At 38.2% G+C, this 18,085-nt stretch overlaps 1 protein-coding gene across 1 annotated transcript in view; it reads right to left on the bottom strand.

Moving 5' to 3' along the window:
• The window catches only part of POU2F1 (POU class 2 homeobox 1), a 174,161-nt gene extending 165,240 nt beyond the window's left edge, over positions 1 to 8,921 (bottom strand). The window contains exon 1 of the mRNA XM_011979902.1: positions 8,721 to 8,921. The gene's annotated coding sequence lies outside the window, so the exon portion shown is untranslated. The remainder of the gene's footprint in view (positions 1 to 8,720) is intronic.
• Positions 8,922 to 18,085: the final 9,164 nt, after the last annotated feature.

The raw sequence follows: 18,085 nt of genomic DNA, 5'->3' as shown, positions 1-18,085 counted from the left end.
GTGAGCCACTGCACCCAGCCAAGATTACTTTTTTTCTCTAATGTTCCTGTGGCAACATCCTCAAGAATAAAAATGTTATCAGGCATCATTTTCCATTCTTACCTAAAATTTAAACACTATAAATTAAATTGAGAAATATTTGTAACATTCTAACTACATAAAATTAGAACAAAAAGCAAAGTAATCATAAGCCAAAAAACACTGTTTTTTTTCTATCTGATCCATGACAGATGTTCCCCAAACATCTACAATTCTAACAACCAGAATTCTAACAACTTAAACAATTCTAACAATCAAAATTAAAGATGAGTGCCCATCCATTTATTCTTCATCTCATATTTTTTTCTCTTATTTTCTGGAAGGAAAATGCCAGAACAGATTGTCCAGAATGACAGAAAAGGTCAAAATATTGCTAATGTAAGTTTTATGTTAGAAAATATACTGAAAAACATAACATACAAAAGAATTTGATACTACAGATACTGCTCCTTTTCACTGAAGATTTTACATTATTCTATGCAAACAAGAATAAAATGTCAATTACAAAAATAAACAAACTCCTGTTAATGAAATAAGTATCTACCATCTGACAGCAAGAAGTGGGCAAAGGTAACACCATCTTGCAAATAATTTCATTATTTCATTGCTCATCACAGTGCTCCACTGCACACATAAGGCCCATCCTCACTGTAGGTGAGTCAGCATGAACTCTAATGACTGTCACTTCAGTCATTCACACCAATGGCCACCAGATCTTGAAATTTATCCCACAGGACAGTTCCTCTTCTAAAACTTTAAACTCTCCCAATACTACCTCACTCAATACTCCCAGATGTCTGACTCTTATATTCCCATTAAAGAGCTGTTCTGCACTTCATCTATACATCCTGCTCTTCCACTTTCCCCTACACCGTCAATTCTCTCCTGTCTTCACTTCCTTCTAAATTCTACTGAGACCACAGGGTCCATAAATGACATTCCTGTCAAGACTTTCCACTCCCTTGCTTCCCTGTCCTTCTGTTCCACATCCTAACAAAGACCCTAGTCTGGAAGGCTGCCATCTCCATTCCTACTTCTACACCTTGACCTGCCAAGCACTATTAGAAAAACAAAAAGGCAGCATAACCCTACACTGCCTAGCAACTTTCCTCATAAATCTCTCTTTAGAACCCAGATTTCAATGGGATGAGGAGGGAATGAAAGTTACATACTAGAGGCAGGGAATTTAGAGCAGTTTACAAAGAAGTCTGGAGACAAGGGGAAGCAAAAGGCTGGTATCTAGAGGAAACAAAGTAGAAGTTTGAGAATGCTGAAGTTTAAGAGGGCTGGTTACTAGGGAAAGTTTGGAGATGAGAAGATAAAGGATGCCAAACATTCCTATAGAGGCAGAAAAAAATGGATAGGATCCATTGCTTCAGATTTTAAGAAAATAATGTATGTGTTTCAGTAAGAAGAATTAATTGAAAAGGTTTTTTCACCCCAGGTACTTATCTCCAGTGCAATCCAGAGTTTAACTTTTCTCATAATAAAAGCCAAAACTCTGAAATGAGACAATGTGGGTTTAAATTCTAGTTCTACTTTCTCATCATGTGCTCCTAGACAAGTTATTTTCTCTTTCTGTACCTCAGTTTCCTCATCTGTAAAATGGGGATAACTATAATACCTACATAATAAAGTTGTTATGAAAATTAAAGGAGTTAATATATGGGAAATACAAAGCACCTGGAATAGCAACTGGCACATAATAAGCACTGCATATTAAATGTTACCTATTATTGTAGTTAAAAGACCGAAATGCTCTTACATGCTCTTGTGTTTATTCAGTACTACAAGGAATATATTCCCCTCAACCCCCTTATCCCAACCTAATTCCTATTATCCCTCAGTTCTGGGGATCTTCTTTGAAAAGTCTTCCCCAACTCGTCTCCTATTCTTCCTCTCCCTCCTCCCCACAAACTACTGGGTTAAGTGAACCTATTCTATTACTTCCACAGCATACAGGATTTATATCCTTCACAGCATTTATCACAGGGTATTACAATTTTCAGTTGACTCATCTGTTCCTGCTCCTTGCTTTCCTTTCCCTACTGAACTGTGAGTTCTTTCAGGATAGGAGCTACCTTTTCTATTTAAAGTTGAGGGGGCTGTTAAAAATAAGTCAAGTAATGTATGTAAATCAGTGTAAAAGAGTACCTGATGGAAATTAGACGATAAAGCCTTAGATGATTGTTTTGTGCTTTCTTGCAAAGTACAACAAAGCAAAGCAAATTCATCCACTAAGTTCATCTACTAACTTGCTGTCTTGTCTATCATGAATAAATGTGATGCAGTTAAACAAGTAAACATAACTACCCACTGAGTTCTTAAAGGGCACTGTACTCAAAAGAATAATCATACATCAAAAGTTGTGGACACACAACTCTTCTCATTAGGAAGGCACCACAAGGAATGGCTTCAAGTGCAGGCTATGGAAATTAAGAGTATAGAGTCTGCACACTGGCACTACACTTAGTAGCTGGATGATCTCGGACAAGCTATTTCAGCAATCCAAACCTGTTTCCTCATCTATAAAATAGAAGAAATAAAGGTACCTATCCTCGTAAGATTGCTATGAAGAAGATACCCAATTAATGCTAGTTAGCATTAGTGTTTTATTTTCCTTAACGCAACACCAGCAGTTCGGTCTAAATCCTGTTGCTCACCACGTAGAAGGCCAATCACTGACACAACTATTATTGCCAAGAAAGAAGGCTTTAACTGGGTGCTACAGCTGACGAGATCAGTCTCTAATCTATCTCCCTGACAGACTAAAATTAGGGATTTATACAGCTGGGAAGATATGTAACTATGTATGGGAAAACAGGAACTCGGGAGGGATAAGGAAGCAATCATGATGAATGAAGGGCCTGGAGTCACATCATCTGGATGCCATGATCTGGGCAAGTTCAGTTCTTTGATACTTTTTGAGAGCCTGGGGGTCCTCTCCTGGGGGAGGAACTCAGGTAAAGCAAATGTAAGTTTCAAGCTTTAAGACCAGAAGGGCCAATTTCTGTTTATCAAAAGAAAAAAAAAACCTGTCTACGGGACTACTGGGTCAGTTTCATTTTGATGATTGTTAAAACACAGTATTACTCCTTCCATAAAGTATATAGATATATAATAGCTCATTTAAGAGTTCCATTTAGGTTATTTCCAAATTTTGCCTCTTTAACATGAAGGACAGACGAGCACCTTTGTTCACAGTTTGTCCAAACTTAAGGAATTTCCTTAAGGTATATGTTTTAAGTCACTACAAAAAGACTGCACAGGTTTGCACTTCCATTAACAGATATGAGTGCCCAATTCACTGCATTTATGTCAGTCAGCACAGAAAATCATCATTATTTTCATTTCTTACAATTTGATTTTAAACGTTTCTCAGTGTTAATTTATACTTCTTAGATTATCTGTGAAGCTAACCATTTTCTAAGTTCACTAAAAAATTTTTTAAGAATAATTTCATTCAATACTTAAGAAAAGACCTAAAGAGAAAAGTAAAACACACAGAAATCGGAAACAAGGAATATAGAAGATTAAATGGGCATAAATTTTGAATGTAAATATGTAAAGTTATTCAACTGAGGCATAAAGTTGGCACTAAGACTCCTGGTGGCTAAAGCAAAGAAGAAAATGTTCTAAAGTTTGCTTTGGGAGGAAAAGGGGGACAGCAACATTTGATTCCTCAAGAAAAGCAAAACCTTTTTCAGGTATTTAGGATTTGAAAGAAATCTCCCAGGTGGGTCTTCATGAAAAAAAAATTCAAAGTGACTTAAGGACAACCTTCTCAACAACAATAAATCTGATAGAAGGGCTCATCTGTTGTTAAATGTACTACCATTATCATCATTACTTCTATTTTTGTACATGAATCTTAGATATTACAATATGGTTTCACTGACATCAAATTCTTCTCAATAACCTCGCCTTTTTTTAGATTTGTAAGCAGAAATAAACTTAGATTTTCAGAAAGTATTTTTTGGTCTGTCCATTCAGTAAGGACTGAGTATGAAAAACACAGTTTTTGTTCAGACTGAATGACTACCATAAACAATAAAATCCTATCACAATTTTTTTTTTTTTTTGAGGCTGAGTCTCCCTCTGTCACCCAGGCTGGAGTGCAGTGACACAAACTCGGCTCACTGCAAGCTCTGCCTCCCAGGTTCACACCATTCTCCTGCCTCATCCTCCCGCGTAGCTAGGACTACAGGCACCCACCACCATGCCCGGCTAACTTTTTGTATTTTTAGTAGAGACGGGGTTTCACCGTGTTGGTCAGGATGGTCTTGATTTCCTGACCTCGTGATCCACCCGCCTCGGCCTCCCAAAGTGCTGGGATTACAGGTGAGAGCCACCGCGCCCAGCCCTATCACAATTTTTAGAAATTATTTGAGTCGAGCCAGGCACAGTGGCTCACGCCTGTAACTCCAACACTTTGGGAGGCCAAAGCAGAAGGACTGCTTAAGCCCAGGAGTTTGAGACTAGCCTGGGCAATATAGCGAAACTGTGTCTCTACAAAAAAAAATTTTTTGTTAATTAGCCGGGCCAGGCACGGTGGCTCACACCTATAATCCCAGCACTTCAGGAGGCCGAGGAGGGCAGATCACCTGAGGTCAGGAGTTGGAGACCAGCCGGACCAATGTGGAGAAACCCCGTCTCTACTAAAAATACAAAATTAGCCGGGTGTGGTGGCACGTGCCTGTAATCCCAACTACTCGGGAGCCTAAGGCAGGAGAATTACTTGAACCGGGCAGGCGGAGATTGCAGTGAGCTGAGATCGTACCACCATTGCACTCCAGCCTGGGAAACAAGAGTAAACCTCCGTCTCAAAAAAAAAAAAAAAAAAAAAAAAAAGAAATTAGCCGGGCATGGTAGCGTGCACCTGTGGTCCCAGCTACTCAGGAGGCTGAGGTGGGAGGATCACTTGAGCCCAAGGAGATCAAGGCTGCAGTGAGCCGTGATCATGGCACTCGCACTCCAGCCTGGGTGACAGAGTGAGACCCTGTCTCAAACAACAAAAAAAAAGAAATCTGAGTTACACAATAGCTTTTAGCCATTTTAACAATCATTCTAAAAATTGTTACTCAAAATTTCATTTTTAGGGGTGATCTTCTGGAGTTTCCCATAAGGTAACATATTAAGATCCTTAAAAGAAAGTTTCACTGAAGGGCACAGATTTTTTTTTAAGTTTTATTTCTGCTTTGCAAGAATATGCTCCTATTTGCCTCTCAGACTTTTTATTTTTTCTAACATTCACTACTGTTCCTGTCATAGTTGTGTTGCTTCCTAAAAGATGTTGCTAGAAGACAGTTACGCAGTATTAAGATCCCTCTCTCCAGAAACTGAAGTTGATAAAAAGGGGAGGCTTTCCTGATTTTACCTGCACTCCCCATATACAGGCTTCCAAGGCCCAAGATCTTATCCTAGAGAAGAACTTTTTAAGGAAGGTATCATATCTCCCATACATGTTCCACCAATTTAACATACATTTAGATCAGCAATTCTCTAATTTTTGGGTGTCAGGGCTCCTGTATGCTCTTAAAGCTTACTGAAGGCACTGGGGTAGGCAGATTTCTAAGATGGCCATCCAATGATTCACGAACTCCTGCTATTTGTACCCTTGTGTAGCCCGTTCCCCTTGAGTGTGGGGTGGACCAAGTGACTTGCTTCTAATAAACAGAATGCCGAAAAAGGGATGAGATGTCACTTCTGCGATTAGGTTACAAAAGCTGTGACTCCGTCTTGCTAATACTCCTTTCCAGCTAGAACACTATCTGGCTCTTTTCATGTGCTTGCTCTGAAGCAAGCCGGAGAAGCCCACATAGCAAGGAACGGAGAGCAGCCTCGGGCCAACTGCCAAGAAGAAACTAGGGTCCTCGGTTCGACCACCAGTAAGGAACTGAGTCCAGTCAACAACTGTGTGAGTGAGCTTGGGAGCATATGCTTCCCCAGTTGAAGCTTCAGATGAGGCTGTAGCTCTGACCAATATCTTAATTACAGTCTTATGAGGACCCAATTGAGCCATGCCCAGATTCCTGACCCACAAAAACTCTCTTCTTCTTTTACAAGCTACCCTCTAATCTAAAATGTACCCCCAATTCCAAAGTTTCTGAGTTCACATTCTCACTCCGCTCCAGCCAATCGACTCTGTAAGCCTTTTACTACAGGAAGGACTTTTTGCTATCTCAGGTGTCCTGTGCTCAGGATTCTCAGAGACAGGATGAGTAGGAGATTGGCAATATGATTTAGAGTATAGGCAGACACGGTACAGTCTACTCTTGGTCCGTTATCCATATTTGTGGAGGGCAATATGGATAACAGGGAAAAAAACACAAATATGGATAACAGGGAAAAAAAAACAAACGGTTCTATGTAACAGCTGCTGAAATCTGGGTCCTGTACTATATTTATCAGTATGTTTGTGATAGTGGTTATGATGCTAATTACATGGGACATGTTATAATGAAGGCTGTCAATTGTGAAACTTAATTCAAGAAAACAGTTTAGGCTAGGCATGGTGGCTCAAGCCTGTAATCCCAGAATTTTGGGAGGCCGAGGCAGGTGGATCACCTGAGGCTAGGAGTTCATGACAGCCTGGCCAACATGGCAAAACCTCGTCTCTAATAAAAACACAAAAAATAGCCGGGCATGGTGGCGCATGCCTGTAATCCCAGCTACTGGGGAGGCTGAGGCAAAAGAATCACTTGAACCTGGGAGGCGGAGGCTGCAGTAAGCCAAGATCGCGCCACTGCACTCCAGACTGGGCAACAAGAGCAAGACTCCGTCTCAAAAAAATAAAAATTTAAAAAATTAATTTATACCTGTTCATATTTACTTTTTCACTTTGAGAGTTCCAAGTCATTAAAAGAATTGAAGATAAGAAATAGCTTACATAAATTGACAGATTCCAATGTGCCAACAATGTGCTCAACAATTTATATACATTATCTCACTAAATCCTAAACAGCTACATGAGGAAGGACTTTTACAGTTAACTTCTCAGAGCCGAGATTTTCTTAAGTGCCTAAAACAATGCCTAATACAATAAGCACTGAAATATTTGTTGAAGGAATAAAGCTACTGGTCAGTTATTGAAACATTAACCTGTCAGATTCCTAGACCAGTATTCTTAATTACCATGCAATAACATCCCAAGTTAAAATATACAACAGAGACATGAGTAGAAAGAGATGAGCATACAGTTATATAGTGGCACTAAAGAACCGTAGATTCTGTCTCAATTAGTAGACACTTGCTGAAAATTCAACTGAGCTAAATAAAGATAGAATTCATTTTGGGAAACAAAGGAAATAAGAAAGAAAGAGAAGTGAGAGAGGCAGGTGAAAGGAGCGGTAGGGAGAGAGGGAGAATGAGAATACACGTATGTCTGTATACACTATGTATGATTAACAGTGTTTTGAATTTTGCCCATACATATACAGATACAGCATTTATCCTATGCAAAAGGAGACATTATAAACACATTACTATATCTGAAGTATCATTTTCATAGCAAGGCTGTGAGTTACAAACTCTGGAAGATTCTTCATTTCTTGTCACTTTGCTAGTAAAAACAACATCTCACAATATGGAAAGTTTCACCCATATAAACAGGTTAAGTTGTGACTCCTGATTTGGGCTAATTTTACATGAAAAGTAAATAGGTAAAATTATGCCATGGAAGAAAGGATATATTTGCTTCTCTCAACTATCTCAGGGCAAAATCTTGTCAATTCTATAGCTGGATCATCCTGTGAGATGTGCTCAAACACTTAGTGTTCCAATGCGTCACCATGGTGAGAAAGCTGGTTTTAGAGTCTTTCTGTGATTTGGGTTTCTTACACCATCTGTTTTTCAAGTACTACCTTTATAGCTTTGCAGAATTATCAAGGGCAATAGGCTCTTCTATGTGTCTGTAACAGGAAACACACACACTTTCCAAACGTATCCACTTCCTCTTGGTTCTCTTCTATCCTCTGCTCATAGTGCTGAAATTTTCATGCACAGTATTTATGTTTTGACTGTCACTAAACAGGCTGAACAACTCAGAACTGATTGTAGCTTTGCAAACTTTGAAAAACATAAGTATTAATATTGGTGCTTCTTAAACCATAATTAATGTGCACAATTACTTAATAAAAGTGTAAGTGAACAAGCAGCACTTGGATGCCTCATCATCTTTAAAAATATTTTAGCACCCAACAGGTAACTTAGGTCCAAAATCCTGATAAAAGCAATTGGCAATAACAAAGCATTTCTACCATAAATATCGTCCTTAACCAAAGCATTGTTTTAGGCACTTAAGAAAACCTAGGCTCTGAGAACTCTAAAAATCCTTCCTCATATAGCTGTGTTTGTGATTAAATTAGATAATGTATTCTTCCTTTAGTCAACTAGAGTTAGCATTAAAACTGGAATCAAAACTCTTAAATTATTTTTAACACCACCACTTTCCAGTTATGTTAACTTTTTGAAATTACCTAACTTCCTTGTACCTGTTTTGTACACCTATAAAACACACAACAATGATGCCTACATCATAATGTGGATGTGAAGATTAAATGAGACAATTCATGTAAAACATTAAAACAGTGCTTAGCATACCAAATGGGCTTAATAGCTGTTAATTAATATGGCTAATATTATAAACAAGCAAGGACAGTGATAAAAATAAACTGGAAAACTTGTTATTTTATATTGTGCAGAACCATTCCATCTTAAGCTAATACAAGTTGTATGCTGATTAATTCTTCATCACATGCAACAAATCGTGCTGCCAACTTCTTTATCCACTGAAAAATTGCTTTCAAATTCTCGAAACAGCATCACTTCACCAGGTGAAGTAACATTTTGCTGGCATCACTGTTTATAGCCCAGTAGTAGCTAGAATCAAGGTTCCTGATTAATTCCTTCCTCTTACAACAAAATATTTAGTTATTTCACCTGGCTCTAAAAAAAAAAGATTCTACAGACCTCTTTGAGTCATGCCCTTAAGAAGACAAATAGGTTATAATAACAGAAGACATAATTCCGCTAAGGGTATTGCTTTACAATGGCAAATGAGAGGAAGATGTGTAAAATAGGAGAGGAGACCTATCTCTTGGGTGAGAACTTTTTCAGACAATTTCTTTATTGTTATTTATTTATTTACTTATTTTTTTGAGACGGAGTTTCGCTCTTGCTGCCCACGCTGGAGTGTAATGGTGCGATCTCAGCTCATGGCAAACTCCGCCTCCCGGGTTCAAGCGATTCTCCTGCCTTGGCCTCCTGAGTAGCTGGGATTACAGACATGCACCACCACATCAGGCTAATTTCGTATTTGTAGTAGAGACAGAGTTTCTCCATGTCGGTCAGGCTAGTCTCAAACTCCCAACCTCAGGTGATCCACCCGACTCAGCCTCCCAAAGTGCTTGGATTACAGGCATGAGCCACCGCGCTCGAACTTTTCAGACAATTTCACTATACAACAAGGAGTCCCCAAAGCAAAAGTTTCAGAGAAGTTGGGTTCTGAATGGATTTCCACATAGAAATAATGTTGAAAAACCTATAGAGAAGGGCTTCAAACCAACTGTAAAAGGTGAACTTCATTGGGACACCAAAGGTATATATTAAAGATGTTTGTGCAGAAGCACAAGGAAAGGTGCATTAAAACAATAGATTTTCAGTTATCTAGGAAACACTTATCTTGGAAGAAACTAACAGTTTCCACACAAGCTTAGTCCTGCGTGTTAAATCAGGAACAGCAGGAATCCGTTCTCTACCTGCTTCATTATCTTAAATATTTTTTCCACCTGTAAGTAGTAAAATTACCCACAAGTATATAAAAAACACTTCCTCAATTACCTCTAAAACAATGGCCAGTATTCAACTCTATTCTTTTCTCTAATATTTTAATTTTTTCATTGCCCTACCAAAACATAACATTTTGTAACTCTTCATCCTTTTGTTTTATATCGAACTTAAAAGGTTTTGTCTTTACAGCAGAGGCTTTTAGTCAGGGTTCATATCTTCACAGTCCTTATTCTACATGAATTGACTATTCATACACTTTGACTACGGGGGTATTTGTTATTTACTACTAATGTCTAAGAGAACTTGATATAGTAAGAAAAATTATCCCTCTATGTGCCATATAGGCTAATACTTTTCTACCATATATTGTTAATTTTATTTGTAGAGTCTTTCAGAAGGTAGAACCATAAATATTTTATATAGTTAAATCTACCATCTTTTCCTTTTATGGCATTTGAGTTGTGTCATGTCAAAAAGCCTTTCCATAAAGTCTTACTCATAGCTTAAAGAAAAAAAAAAAAAAATCTTTCCATCCCTAAAACTAAATAAATTATTTGTATTTTTGTCTTAGTATTTTTCTGAGTTTTTCTTTGAACAGTCAAATCTTTAATCTATCCACCATTCTTTTTTGTGTGTGGTGTAAAGTACAACCCTGACATACATTTTCTTCTTTTTTTCAAATGGATGGCCAACTGTTCCAACACCATCTGGTCCTTCTACCTACAATGTCAATTTCAATCATTCCAAGCACCTAAACTCTAGCTTAATGCAGAGAGGAAACTTTCATGTTTGCATTTAAGTAATCACTTTTCAAGTATATTGTTCAAGGGGCTATGTATTCTTCTTTTAGCATTCCCAGCACCTGCTAGAATGAGCATAAAAGTGAGGGTTGGGGTAGGAGTATCAAATTTGACTACAATGTCAAAATATAACCATTAAGCCACCAAAGCAGTTTACAATGTGCATGTGTACCTGCGGTATGAATTAAAATTACCCCTTGAACTGCTGCCCATGGACAGCACTTTCAGGTATGTTCTTTTACTCTTGTAAAGCAGTGGCATCTATACCAGATAAGCACTGTATTTATTATAACTAGGAGTTAACTATGTCTTGATAACATGGCAAATAAGGACATGGGGAGTGAAGATTCACAAATATTCCAAATTTAAACTGTATCTCTTTATTTAAAAATACTTTTAAAGTAGACTATTCAATCTAGTGTTCTCTTTCTGTCAGCTGACAAATGGTATGTCAGAAAAAGAACACTAGGTTAAATGACTGAATGACTGAAATTGACATTTTTGGTAGCAGGGACAGGTAGTGTTGGGACAGTTGGCTGTTCATTTGGGAGGAAAAAGTCTTGTCAGGGTTACACCTTACACCATACAAAAAAAAGAATGGTGGAGAAAAGATTAAAGATTTTTAGAGTGTGTGCCTGGATTCAGAATAGGAAAGGGGAGCCTAAAGAACAAAACTTTTCAGGATGTGCTCTGCACTGTTTAGGGTAAAGTACACTCTAGCCAGCCATCTAGACTAGTCTCCCTGAACAACATGAAAATCTTATCGCTCTACCTTCAATGATGTGTACCAACAAATATAATTTCAAACCCAACGCAACCCAGTATTTACTCTGAAAACATTTCTTGATAACCTACACTATGCCAATAACCTTGTACTGTGAACAAAACAGGTATTTATGGAAGATTGCCTAAAGAATATGCAGTATCTCCATTCTTCTAATTATTCCAAAATCTTTTCCCGTTTTAGGTCAGACCATTTTGAATAGTCCTCACCCAATATCCTCATCTCCCACCATTTAACTGCCTTAATGAAAGTGGTCTGGTATGATGCATTTGGCCTATAGAGGGGCATTCTGAAATTGGTTGGTGTGTCCACAGTAGGAAGGCTACTGAGGGCACCGTTTATTACATTACATAGGGTCCTGTTTATAAGGCCTCTGAGGAGAAGTCTCCTTCTGATCTTAGTACTAGGAATTGTTGTGCTTTTCTTAAAAGTTTGTTTTCAAGTTTTATGGGCATAAATTGACCAAGTTTTCCTTGTTTGCATCATCTGCTAAGAAGTTTACAGAAGTATTTGGGCCCTATTGGAAGTAAATATTAGATTTTTATATTAAGTCTTTTATATTTTTATTTTGCATTTCTTGCTATATAGTTTATGAATCTCTATAAACCACGTTAAATTTTTAAGGGGGAAACAAAATGAAACAAATAAATAAATGGATAAAATTTACATTAATGCATCTCAAAAAAATTTTTTTTAATTTAAGGGATCAGAAAAAAGGTCACACAAGAAGTCAAGGGAGAAGGATTTTAAGAATATACAGGCTGGGCGTGGTGGCTCACACCTGTAATCTCAGCACTTTGGGAGACCAAGGCGGGCAGATCACTTCAGGTCAGGAGTTCGAGACCAGCCTGGCCAACATAGTGAAACCCCATCTGTGCTAAGAATGCAAAAAAATTAGCTGGGCATGGTGTCACACACCTATAATCCCAGCTACTCGGGAGGCTGAAGCAGAATTGCTTGAACCCTGGAAGCGGAGGTTGAAGTGAGCCGAGATCATGCCACTGCACTCTTGCCTGGGCGACAGAGCAACACTCTGCCAAAAACAAAACAAAACAAAACAAAAAATACGTATATGGATTTTAAAAAAAAAAAAAACCAGTAACTCAATTAACTGGAAGAACGGGGGAAGGGGAATTAAGGACAAAAGAGGAAAGAAAAATGGAAGAATGCCCCCAAATAATGTATTTGCAGAAATTAGACAAATGGTAGTACAAAATGACTTTGTGTAAACCTAGTCAAGCTTACCATGTAAGTCACAAAATATTTACAAACACTTCTTATTCCACAGACATCACTCAAAATGGTAAAAATAACATACTGACAGTTGAAAAAGAAAATACAAAAATTACTTGATAAAAATTGCCACAGCGTACCAGAAAAACAAAAAACAAGACCAACAGGACTGTTACTGTAACCTGTTTCTTTTCTGAGCTCTTTCCTCACCCATCCCAAATAGTAGGAAAAAAACTTATGTATGCAACAATCTGAATCTATTAACCTCTCAACATTCTAAATAATCCAGCAGAGAGTCTAGGTAGGCGTTTACACTCCACAACACAAACAAGTATGTTCTCACTAGATAGCCTCTCTCCATTAAGGTCACTGTCATCTTCCCTCACCACCGAGACTTTACAACGCTGTCACTGCTGTATGTTAACCCTAGTTCACAAGTATTATCACCATCGAGCCATCTCTACTCAGAAGTTAAATACTTTCCTCCTTATTGTCAGCTTCCTTAAATTTCTTGCTCCCCATGTCCCAGAGAACTCCAAGCTTGTCAGGAGGTTAGGTGAAATCCAGCACTCAAAATATTTTAGGATTAGTCTTATGATTTCCAAGTCCTTGTGTAGAAAAATAAACCCCTAGACTGCTAAAACTGTATTATCTTTCCATTTCTCCTTTATCCCTACCTCTCACATATTTGACTTAAAAATTAAAATGCCTTTAGAGAAAGCAGAGTTAAAAAAAAAAAAAAATGCTCACTCCAGTTCTCTGCTAAGAGAAACATTTTTGTGCAAGAGTAGGGTATGACTCTCCAGGACCACAGTGCCACAGCTGACCCATCCCTGCCCAGACTCTGCAACCATCCCCTCTCTATAAATGAACAGCTAATAGTGGGCTGCAAGTAAAACATGTGACTACCAACAGGTAGACTGATTCAAGCTCCACATGCATCCCTAAGCTACTTCTCCAAAGAGGTATAGGAATTAGCTGCCGGGAAGGAGGTGGGTCAGGTACACATGGAAAGAGAATATTTAAGAAGTCATAAATTTTCAGGAAAACTACAAGTATTCTGAAATGGCCAAAACAGGAAAAATAAATCATTGTTGTACATTTGAAAACAATGATTTATTTTTGTTTTCAATGATAAAATATTTTATATTTAATAAAATTTAGTAAGATTTAATTTAATAAAAATTTATGTCAGCCGGGCTTGGTGGCTCAGGCCTGTAATCCCAGCACTTTGGAAGTCTGAGGCAGGTGGATCAAGAGGTCAGGAGTTCAAAACCAGCCTAGCCAAGATGGTGAAACCCCATCTCTACTAAAAATACAAAAATTGGCCAGACATAGTGGCAGGTGCCTGTAATCCCAGCTCCTCAGGAGGCTGAGGCAGAGAATGGCTTGAACCCAGGAGGTGGAGGCTGCAGTGAGCCGAGATTACACCACTGCACTCCAGCCTGGGCAACACAGCAAGAGTCTATCAAAAAAAAAAAAAAAAAAAAAAAGATGTCCAACTTAAGAGTAAAAACATTAAAATTAAAGCAATGAGGTGTTTTTCATCAACATAGGAAAAATTTAAAAGACTAATAGTTAACAGTGCTGGAGAAACTGACACCATTAAATACTGTAGATAAAAAATATAGAGTGGTACTAAAAGCAACCTGACAACATGTACAAAATTTTTAAATGTGTATATTCTGTTAAAGAAAGTTTTTGGGGGGCTACTATTTTGGATTAGCCTCCTCCACTAGGTTCCAGCAGAAGAGCCCAAACCAGTATTTGGTTTTCTGTTCCTATATCAATTCACTTAGGATTACGGCTTCCGGCTCCATCCATGTTGCTGCAAAGAACATAATTTCATTAAAATGTTTATTTAAATGGGTGAACTAAAGAATAGAGAGCCATGGGGGAAAAACGGCAAGTATATAACAGGATATGCACTATGACTCCTTTTTTAAAAACTATGTGTACATGCATGACAAAAGCATGCACATCTAAACGTGGACATCTGCCTGCAACACATGGGAACAAATCCCAGGAAATGGGCTCAATCACCAAACCAGTCTCGTACTGGTCCTGATAGCATTATGTAACTAGCATTATGTAACTACTAAGATGTGATTCCAACAGCATAACCAGGCAATGGTTTTGCCACTATAGTCTAATCGCCTGAAATCATACCATGATTTTTTCCAGCAACACTCATAAATTGGTAATTTATCTTAGACTATAGTGATGTTGAAGATGTCACTCATAACATGAGAGCTTTTTCAACAATTCCTTTCTAAATAATGATGATTGGCATATGAGTGTTCATGTATAAAACAGTCTGCCAAAACAGCATTCTCCTTGGCCAGAGCATGAAACAGCAAGCACTCGGGGGGAGGGAAAGCACTATGAAGAGGAAGGTGAGGGGACTTAGCAATGAATGTAGTGTAAAAGAAAAATTGAGAAACAAACAGCATTAACAACTCAATAAGGTGATGCAGGGCATGATTAAACAAGGTGTGTATGACTGGAAACCAACGCCATGAAATAGCTGACTTCTCATTAGACACAATAATCAACTGTTATGTTTCCTCAACTGAAAGCTACAGCCTTAGTTTAGTTAACAGCTTGGTAGGGGGGAAAGGAAGTGGTTGGTAAAAAGTGGTAAACAAATCCACCTTTTTGCATAATTTGCTTGCATATTAAGTCACAACTCATTTGAGAACATTGAAATATCTTAAATTATGTTTTTATCAAAATAACATGTAAACAAAGTAAATCCTAATTTTCTATTTCACCAACTGGGTGACAAAAAAATATAAATGCTGCTCCAGATGAAAATTATCCCAAGGTTAACATGTGCAATTAGCTTCAGTTTCACATATATTTGTTTTAACAGACAGGGTATTGCTCTGCCATCCTGGCTGGAGTACAGTAGCACAATCACAGTTCATCACAGCCTGGAACTCCTGGGCTCAAGAGGTCCTCCTGCTTCCGCATCCAGAGTAGTTAGGACTATAGGCAAGTACTACCACGCTTGGCTAGTATTTTAAATTTTTTTGCAGAGAGAGGGTCTCGCTATGTTGCCCAGGCCAGTCTCAAACTCATGGTCTCAAGCAATCCTCCCACCCCAGCCTCCCAAAGTGCTGGCATTACAGACATGAGCCGCCATGCCTACCCTAAAATACAATTCTTAACAAAAACCCAAAATGTTCAGAATTTATGGGTTTCCAGGATCAGCAGTTTGCATACAACCAACTTCAAAAACACAGTCAGCACCTAGAAATCCTGAAAGCTAAGTTAACATTAGATCTGATAATCAATTGTCTGTGTCTCCAAAATGCAATACAGAGATAAGAATGCACACTTGATTCTAGCGCACACAATCTGGACCTGGGAACTGTACAAAGCACCGAGGTTAAACTCAGCGTAACAGCTGTTAAATCTATAGATCCTAACAGTGGAAATTCTGCAATCCCAATTCCACTTGATATATTTTTCATCATTCTACTGGCTTGAAGCAGAAATTAATGGGTAAGAGCCTGATGATCTTAACTGCCTACTGCCATAATCAAAACAGAAACCTAGGTGTGTCACTTAGCCTCTTTAAGCCTCAGTTTCCTAACCTAAAAGATGGGGTAACAATATACACCCCCATGGGGGTCACTGTAATTAACATAAATGCGTGTAAAGCATTTAGTACAATAACTGGCACAAAAACTTGATAAATTTTATTGCTGTTGTTACTAGGAATCCATGTATTTATTGAAAAGTATGGATTCTCATCCACAATTTCCAACCGCGGACTTGTCACTAAAAAGTACAAAGATCATGCAAATAGCCTCATAATATGAAAATCACCTTCGGCTCTTCAGCTAAATCTCATTCTTACCGAATCAGCTATGCTGAACTTCGGTTCTTTGAAAGTTCTGTGTTTTCATTAGTTTCAAGAATTGTATGTGCAGTCATGCATCACTTAACGATGGTATGTCATTAGATGATTTTGTCATTGTGTGATCACAGAATGTACTTACATAAACCCAAATGGTATAGCCTACTATATACCTAAACTATATGGTATAGCCTGTTGCTCCTAGACTATAAACCTGTACAGCATATTATTCTACTGTTGTACTGCAAGCATCCTAACACAATGGTAAGTATTTGTGTATTTAAAAATACCTAGGCCAGGCACAGTGGCTCACATCTGTAATCCCAGCACTTTGGGAGGCCAAGCCAAGAGGACTGCTTGAGTCCAGGAATTCAAGACCAGCCTGGGCAACATGGCAAAACCCCGTCTCTATAAAAAAAAAAAAAATTAGCTGGACATGGGTACATGTGCCTGTGGTACCAGCTCCTCAGGAGGTTGAGGTGGGATGATCACCTGAGCCCTGGAAGGTAGAAGCTGCAGTCAGCTGTGACTACACCACTGCACTCCAGCCTGGGTGACAGAGCGAGATCCTATTTAAAAAAAAAAAAAAAAAAAAAAATTCATTAATTAAATAATTAAAAAATAAAAATATTTAAACATAGAAAAAGTACAGTTAAAAACATGGTATAAAAGATTTAAAAATGGTACACCTGTAGAGGGCATTACCTGAATGGGCTTGCAAGACTGGAAGTTGCTTTGGGTGAGTCAATGAATGAAGAGTCAGTGAATGTGAAGGCCTATGGCATTACTGTACACTTTAAAAACACTATATACTTAGGCTACACTAAATTTATAAGAAAAACATGTCTGTGTTCAATAATAAATTAACTAGCTTACTGTAACTTTTTTTTTTTTTTTTTTTGAGATGGAGTCTCACACTCTGTCACCCAGGCTGGAGTGCAGTGGTACGATCTCAGCTCACTGCAACCTTCACTTCCCAGGTTCAAGCAATTCTCCTGCCTCAGCCTCCCAAAGAGCTGGGATTATGGGCGTGTGCCACCACACCCAGCTAATTTTTGTATTTTTTGTAAAGGCGGGGTTTCACCACGTTGGCCAGGCTGGCCTTGAACGCCTGACCTTAGGTGATCCACCCACCTCAGCCTCCCAAAGTGCTGGGATTACAGGCCCGAACCACTGCGCCGGGCCTACTGTAACTTTACTTTATAAGCTTTAAAAATGTTAAAAACTTTTTGAGTCTTATAGTAACAGTTTCAAACATATTGTATAGCTGTATTAAAAAATGTTTTCCTTATATCCTTATTCTATAAGCTATTTTCTATTTAAATTTTTTAATTTTTTACCTTTTAAATGTTTTTGTTAATAACTAAGACACAAACACAGACAGCAGCCTAGGCCTACACAGGGTCAGGATCATCACAATGTTACTAGGAGATAGGAATGTTTCAGTTCTGTTATAATCTTATGGGACTGCCATTGTATACTCGTCCATAGACTGAGAAGTCATTATGCAGTACGTGATTGCACAGCTGACCCTTGAACAAAATGGGTATGAACTGTGTGGGTCCACTTAAA

This window comes from Mandrillus leucophaeus, unplaced genomic scaffold, assembly GCF_000951045.1.
Source record: "Mandrillus leucophaeus isolate KB7577 unplaced genomic scaffold, Mleu.le_1.0 Scaffold207, whole genome shotgun sequence".
Classification (NCBI taxonomy): Eukaryota; Metazoa; Chordata; class Mammalia; order Primates; family Cercopithecidae; genus Mandrillus; species Mandrillus leucophaeus.
The sequence above is the reverse complement of the archived record's forward strand: the minus strand, read 5'-3'. Positions and strand labels throughout refer to the sequence as shown.